We start from the raw sequence: 8,159 nt of genomic DNA, 5'->3' as shown, positions 1-8,159 counted from the left end.
CTGACAAGATGACCGGAAGAGCAGGGTCCATGAGGCCATATTCCAGGGCTGTTCAGCCGCAAGTGACCCTGAGAGCTCCTGCCACCTCCTACAGAGATCTCTGAGCTCACTTTATGTCTTCATCCCATCCAGGGACTTAGGAAGGGGATGGGGCAGAAGCGCACAGTGGGACAGATGCGGCTCGCTCTGTGGCTTCCTGTCCACGAAGATGTATGATTCTGGCCCCTCCCGAATCCTGGTGGACCCAGAAGACAGCAACAGAAGCCCCAGCTGCGGATGCCACCCTGCAGAGCAGCCCACCCAGAGGGAGGGTCTCCAAGGTCCCCCGCTGTTGAGGGCCGAGCCTCCCGTTGGTCCCTGGCTCTGCGCAAGTGCCCACGACGCCCCGGGTCGGGAAGAGGAGATGGAAGCACCGGGTAAGGGCCCCCGCTGCCAGTGTTGTGGAGGACAGGGCGAGGACGGGGACGTGCCCTGAACTTCGGGAGGTTGTGGAGCTGGAGTTTTGTTTCGGAAACAACCACCAGCTCGAGCTGAGAACCTGGATGGAGCTGGAGTTTTGTTTCGGAGATGACCACCAGATCGAGATGAGAACCTTTTCCAGGGAGCCTGGGGCTCCCAGTTCCGGGCCTCGCCTTCCAGCAGTGGCTGGGTGACTCGGCCTGGAACTCACCCTTGTGGGCCCTAAGCTTCCTCCTACCGCAGGGGTTCCTCTGGGAACCTCCAAATTCCGCGCCTCCTGCGGGCGCCAGGTACCGGCGCCGTCGACCCGGTCTCGGCCCGCGCTGCGGCTGGCTCCTTACTCCACAGCGCGCCGACGTGCGGCGGCTCCGGGAGCTCCCGGCTTCTCTCAGCCAGGGGCCTTTGGGCCGCCGCTTCCCTCCGGAGGCGTCCAGGTCCTGTTGCAGAGGGCCGCCCCAGAGCCCGCGGGCAGGCGCCCCACTTTGCTGGCGCCAACTTCGCCGCCTCCGGCGCGTCTCCCAGACCAGCCCTCGGCCGCAGGCGATTGGACAGCGGCTGTGGGGCAGAGCCGGGCGCTAGGCACCGCCCACGGCCTCCCGGGGCCCCAGCGCCACCACGATTGGCTGTCGGCTCCGCCAGTTACGGGTTGGACGCCCCGCCCCGCGGGGCCGGCCCGGGGCCGACTCCGCCTCCTGCTGCCGGCCCCGCCTCCCTCCGGAGCCTGGGCGGCTCAGCCCCGCGTTCCGCCTCATTCGCTGAGCAGGTCCGCGAGTTGTCAGCGCGCTCCGGGCGCCTGCTGAGCCGGGGCTGCCGCCGGGCTTGCCGCGCTCCCTCGAGGTGCCCACCGGGGCCAATGAGCCTCGGTCCGCTGGGGCGTGAGCAGCTGCCGACTGGGGGCAACTTGGGACTCCGGACCCGCAGCAGGGGCGGCGGTTTGCGAGCGGACTCGGCGAGGAGGGTGAGTGGCCGCGCGCACGGCTAGCGGCTCCTCTCCGCGCTGTTCTGCGGCCGGCGAGGCGGGGGACTGGCCGCGTCCTGGCGCTCGTCTGCCGGTTGGTCCGAGCGAGGCCGCCGTGGGGAGGTCAAGGCTGGGCGGGATGGACTCCGTGCCAGTATCCCCGCTCCCGAACTTCTTGTTTCAAAGCATCCCAACTCGGCCCGGGACGCGGCTCTGCGCACGCACCAACTTGGCGTAATTGACATCATTAGGTGGGCCGGGGACACGTCCCCTGCCCTTCTGCGGAGGCGACACCGCGCCCGGGGTCTGCCTCCGCGCCGGCGGCGTGCGGACGGCCGTTCCTAGATGGCGTGCGGACGGGCTCCTGCGAAGCCGCCGGCGGTGGGGCGACCCGGCGTCTGTGGGAATCGGTAGGCTGAGCAGCGCGCTCGCGTTCTGGGTGGGTCCTCCGCGTCCGGAGAACCGGAGCGACCGGCCGGGCGCTGTAGCAGGGGCTTCAGTGCTTTGCAGTTGTTAAAAGGAATTGACAGCACTGCTGGACATTAAACTTTGTAGAGTAATTAGTTTTTATTGGCACTGGAATCCTTGTCCCTCCCGAGGCGCTGGGACCTCCACGTCCACCCGCAAGGTGTGTCCGGAGGACTTCGTTAGCGCCAGGCGGGAGCTGTGGTCTGTTCCGGCGCCGAGCCCCCGAGCTCCCAGCTGGAGCTGAAGGGGACTTGCCAGCCAGCCGGGTTAGTTCGTGTTTGTTGAACACCTGTGTGTTTCAGTGATGAAGTTGTGACAGGAACTGACAACAGGATTCAAGGTTAAACCTGACACTTCGTTTGTGACTCGGTCTGGGTTAGGTTTGTTTTTTGTTTTTTCCTCCTCTTAATGACAAGGGGATAAAATCAACTTGTTTCTCTGAGAGCAATAGCATACATGTAGCTTATATGTGGACTAAATAGAATTCAATAGGATATTTTCTTTTAATTTTTATTTGACATGAATGAGAGTTTATTGAGAGTACTAAATAGAGACTTGGATACAGAATTTAGGACTATTTAGATCTTTGAAAATATATAAAAACATTGAGATGTGTAGATACACGTCTGCACACGTACGTGTATATGTATCTATATATTAATATAAAATCGATAGGTGAATGGAATAGGAATATGTGAAGGGGAAACTCAGCCTTGAACTTCCCCTGCGTCGCAGAGCTAGACTCCCTGAGCCGTAGGGTGTCCGGTGAGTGTATGTGTAAGCATGTCTGCATCTGCCTGGTCTGTCTGGGTCAGTGTGTGTCCATGAACTTTACGAGCGTTCGGTTCAATACCACTCGGTGCAGATTCCTCGTTCCTGTTTTACAGCCAACAGCCGCCAGCCGGCCCATCTGTTAAAACATAACGTGTACACTTCAGTCAGAGCACTGGGGTGGAGCGTGGGTAGGGGGTAACCCTTAGCAGAAACAACATGCTACAAACAAAGCCTGACTCTCGACTTCTATTTCCATTCAATATTTGGCCTGAACTTGCAATTTTGGTGAGAAAGAGAGAAGGGAGTGTTTGTCTCTAGAAATGGCAAACTGCATTTTGTGTGAAATAATTATAGCATGGCTTGGGGAAGGGGAGTTTATAGGAGGAAAAAAAATCCCTCCAGAAAAGAAATATGGTGCTTGTCACGTCACCATGCAACACTGGTTTATAGCTTTGCAGGAGCATGTATATTAGTAACTGTTTTCTTTTGCTTGTTAAGAGAATGCATTAAAACTGAATTGTTTTGCACCCCCTCCCACCCAAAAAACTCACCTTAATAGAAGTAAACAGAGCTTTATTGCAGAGGCTAGAGTTAAGACTGACTTAGTACTTCTAATGAAACATGCTTTTAGGAATTTATAACTTGGGCATAAATTCATATTCAGCCTAATCACCAGTTGCAGTGGTTCACAATTTATAGTTTAAAAAATAATAAAAGGCTTTATCACAAAAATTCTTATGACTAAAAGGGTATGGGAGGAGTATAACAGCTTAATAAGTTCCTGCAGCCAAGTGACTGATTCTTTAAAAAACTATAAATTCCTTTAATAGCATAATTACTTTTGGTGACAAAATAAAGGCAGTATTTTTGAGAAGCATGGTTGATGTTTTTCCCAATAATTTTATGCTCATGATTACATTTTAATAATGGTACTCATTATATGTGGGCAGAATAAACTAGAATGGTTTTTAAAAACTCATCACAAGTATTGTTTTCAATTTTATGGTATATAAACATTTTTGGGAAAATATGCAAATCCCTAATATGTGAGTACCTTTAAATTTCTGATGGACTATAACGACACAACAGTTCTCCCACCTTGATGTGACTCATCCAGATCAACTGGGTTGTTCCTTGGAAATTCAGTTCTTGGGCTGGACTCCAGTCCCAGGATTTGATTTAGCCATCTGGGGTAGATCTTAGGAATCTGCATTTTAAACAAGCACCTTCCAGGTGATTCTGATACCAAGAATCCCCTCAGCATATTTTCAGAAACACTGCAATGATGTTTATGATATATAAAAGGGTAATTATAGTCTATGATTTGATTTAACAAATAATTATTGAGAAATTTCCAGGTGGCATTTACTAGGCTTATGAAATTTATAGGTAATGCATTAACTCTCTGTCTTCAACACTGGACCCCTTTTGTCCTGTGTTTGAAAGTGTTTTGGAATCCTCAGCTATCCCTGTTCTAGGTTGTCCCCATTCTAAGGAAGTCTGTCTGGGTAATTTAAGACGCCCTCCCCAGTCTTAACCCCTCCATCCCCACTCTGAGTTCACTGGGTTTCTGCGATGCTCTGTGGCCACTCTGCCAGTCTTCCTTTATGTTGCTGGGCATTTCTTCCTGGAGGGTAGAATCCTCATCTTTATAAGGCACCTTTGTCTCTTTAAAAGACAGTCTAGAACCAAAGTGCACACCTCAGCTGGGCTGGTATAGACTTCTACGTGGTCAAGGATCTCCTTGGGAAACTGTGGCTGTTCTGCTTGTTGGTCAGGACAGTGTCTGGGGCCACCCACCCGGAGGCCCAGGAATTCTTATTTTCTGAAAATCACGTTAGAAGTATCTTGATCTGTCTAATTAATTGGGTAAGTAGATTTTCTCATTTTTACAGAGAGATGTGTTGAGAGTTGTTTGCTACCTCTCCTTTCATTGAAATCATTGTGAATTTTGACTGATTATTGCCAATTAGTGTTTTTTTTTTTTTTTTGAGACAGAGTCTCACTCTGTTGCCCAGGCTAGAGTAAGTGCCGTGGCATCAGCCTAGCTCACAGCAACCTCAAACTCCTGAGCTCAAGCAATCCTCCTGTCTCAGCCTCCCGAGTAGCTGGGACTACAGGCATGCACCACCATGCCCGGCTAATTTTTTCTATATATATTTTTAGCTGTCCATATAATTTCTTTCTATTTTTAGTAGAGATGGGGTCTCGCTCTTGCTCAGGCTGGTCTCGAACTCCTGAGCTCAAACGATCCGCCCACCTCGGCCTCCCAGAGTGCTAGGATTACAGGCGTGAGCCACCGCGCCCGGCCCCCCAATTAGTGTTTTATTTATCATTTGATACTGACATTTGGATTCTGTTGTCTCATTTCAGACTGGCATAATTCTCTATAAATAAGGTTTGAAAGAGAAAGGCTTTATCAAAAGTTACCCTTCCCTCTTTCTAACATCCAAGTACCTAAAAAACCAAATGATTTCTTTCCGAGGTCAGAAAGAAGTGCCCAAAATATACAGTTCCCTGATGACAAAAGAATGTGGATAGGCTGGGGCACTGAACTTGGATTGTTCCGGACCACTGGATCATCTCTGGGACTTTTATGGAGCAATTTCTGTTTAAAGATGCACTTGGCAGGCATGTTGATAGGTCACTTATCTTAACAATCCTTTGAGGACAATGATTTTTTTCCACTTTGTTACAGATGAGCAAACAGCAACCACAAAAGGATGATATTTAGATCCTGTCTTTCATATTCAAAGATGACACCAGTAAATGAGAAGTTGGCCTTGCATTTTAAGTTGTTTTTATTTAGCATCGTGGTGCTGTGATAAGGTTATGCTTAGTCATTCATATCATCTACAGTTTTTTGGGTTTTTTTTACCATTTTCTTCAAATTTTTTTATATTGAATATAACCTTGTAACAGTTTTCTTTAGAAAGTTAACCACTGTATATGCTAACTGGTTCAATGACCCTGACCTTAACTACCCCGCCTCGACCCAGAGGGGCAAATAATTTGCTAAAGGTCACAGAGCACAACAGCAGCAAAGCCTGCATGTAGAAAATTCTTTGGACCTGTATTTTAGCCCTGTGCTGGTTTGTCTATTGTCATGTTAAGCTGCTAATAATGTTTTTACTCTGGCAAAATGGAGTTGCTTATATTTCATTTGCCCAGCTTCTACATGATTGGATGGACTTAGAAGAATTGAAAAGCCTAATAAGGTATATACCACAGCTCCTGATCATACAATGGGACTGATTTGCCCAGTTAAAAAACTACAGTAGAATGCTGCTTTTCTTGGAACTAGGCCATAGGTCATTGCCAGCTTCTATGCAACAATTCTAAAAAAAAATTTTTTTTTTTTTTAGCCCTGGCATACTCTGGCATCTAACTTTCAGCTGACAAATTCCTTTCAAGTTTCTGACGCTTCTTTCCTTACCCTTACTCCCATGGCGAAATCCTCTTGTAAAAAATTCACTTTTTAAGTCAGTCTTCCCTCCTAACATCTGAAATTTAAATGCTTAAATTTCAGCCATTTTTACTATTTCTCCTTCGAAATGCCTCCTCAAGCTCTTACTTTCATTTTAGTTTTTTGGGTCTTGTAATATCCTCTAATATAGAACAGTCATTGAGCTATAGAAGTTTTACACTAGCTTCAGCTTTATGGATTTAACAATAGCAATAGTAAGAAAAAACAAAAAGGTGAAGGATAATATTGAAGTCATGTTGATGTGTGTAAGATATTAGGCATTCCCAGCTTATAGTGTCAGTGGGAAATTTAAAATCCAGATGAATGAAATGACAGATGCACTCATCTGTGGCCTCCAGACATGCTCCTGATACAGCTGAAAAATAGAACTGAAGACAGCATCCTGCCTTACAGAAGGAAAACAATGTTAAGCTCTGAGAAAAGAGCTGGGCAAAAAGTGAAGGGTCAGGGTAGGGGTCAGATGGGGAGTGTGGTGGGAGAGAAATACCCCCAGTAAAATGCCAGACAGAGTGGTAAGGAATTTATAGAGGTGCTATGGTTTGGGGTTTCTTGGGGGCATTGATTCTGTTTTATATTGTCTTCACAACTCGCTTGCCCTGCTTGCTTTAAATAATTTATTATAGCAGCAGGCCTTCCCCTGGTTAGTTTCTTTTTTTATAACTTTTTCCTTCTCATCTCTGGGTCTAATCGGAGGCATATATAATAGTGTGTCTGCCCTGGAGTGCTTAGGAAAATCCATGATCAATATCACTACATTATAAACCCATGGCTATTTTATTTTGCAATGTTGTCTTCCCTGTTATATTAACTCAGTATCTATGTTTTAAATAATATTTTATTAATCTTTGCACAATGAGACTTCTGGGCTTATTCTTCTTGGCTGGAACTATCTTTTGAGTAATCCATCATCAGACCACCATTGATCTAATGATGTATTTATTGCTCACCATTGCAGCACTGGCAAGAAACCCAGTATGGTTCTAAAAATTTGATTAAAAAGAAATCAAGTTTTTGCAAGGCGTAGCCATCCAATTATGTTAGGAGCTGCCAAGTATATTTTATGCTAAAATATACACACATATTTCAAGTGAGAAAAATGTGCTCTTTTTGAAAGCTTTTAAAACTTTTGTTATGAAATAATAGAATGAGAAGATGCCTCATAGTTAGAAAAATTATGAATGCACTCTCCCAGCCAAAGGTAAGATATAGTATTTTTTGGATTATACTCTTAAACACTAAAATAGGTAGACTTCTCTTTTCAATAGACACTAATAAAAACAGTGGTGATACGAAGTAGTTCCCAGTCCTTAAATGATCTTCCAGGTAATCATTACAAATTAAAATGAGCTGGCATTAGTTAACAAATACTCACTGAGGACCTATCACGGATAGTACCTCTTCTCTGCTTAGCTAACTCAAAATTCAGTTCAAGTATTAGCGCCTTTGGGAAGCTTTTTCATGCCCCCTTGAGCCTGATGTCTTTTCCAGGCAGAACCCTTATCTCCTCTATTCTCCCCTCTAGACGGGGAGCCCCTTGAGGGCAGGGACCACATTTTTCGTGTTGTAGCTTCTCAATAAAGGTCATTCAGGAAATAGTTGCCAGGTGCAATAGAGGCTACAGAGAATTAAAAGTGAACATTTGCAAGGCCTTAAAGGAATATGCGGCATAGAAATACTCACCAAAAGTTTGAATGGTAGCAATGACTGAGTCCTAGTGATGGATTTTTGGCTTTAGCACCAGTCTCAGCACTTCATAGAACTATTGTCCATTCCTGCCCCGTCCATCTTCAAAGTCTGTTTCATTCTTGCCTGGCCTCCTCCTCTCACTGCCTTCCTGTGTATATTCTTCGAGGATGTCTCCAACTCCCACCCTAGGCCATCTCCCCAGGTTTCTCTTTTGTTTCCATACCCCTTGTTATATATTGAAAAGGCAGCTGACTCATAGGCCCCACTTTGAGACTTGGGACAGCCTCACTCTGTTGTCATTTGAAGTCAAAGATGCCTGGGTTCCTT

The 8,159-nt window shown here is 46.8% G+C and overlaps 1 protein-coding gene across 1 annotated transcript in view; it reads left to right on the top strand.

Moving 5' to 3' along the window:
* Positions 1 to 1,211: 1,211 nt before the first annotated feature.
* Positions 1,212 to 8,159, top strand: part of MARCHF3 (membrane associated ring-CH-type finger 3) — a 135,154-nt gene continuing 128,206 nt past the window's right edge. Inside the window, exon 1 of the mRNA XM_069492289.1 lies at positions 1,212 to 1,417. The gene's annotated coding sequence lies outside the window, so the exon portion shown is untranslated. The remainder of the gene's footprint in view (positions 1,418 to 8,159) is intronic.

The sequence above is a fragment of the Eulemur rufifrons genome, chromosome 17 (genome assembly GCF_041146395.1).
Source record: "Eulemur rufifrons isolate Redbay chromosome 17, OSU_ERuf_1, whole genome shotgun sequence".
Taxonomy (NCBI): domain Eukaryota; kingdom Metazoa; phylum Chordata; class Mammalia; order Primates; family Lemuridae; genus Eulemur; species Eulemur rufifrons.
The sequence above is the reverse complement of the archived record's forward strand: the minus strand, read 5'-3'. Positions and strand labels throughout refer to the sequence as shown.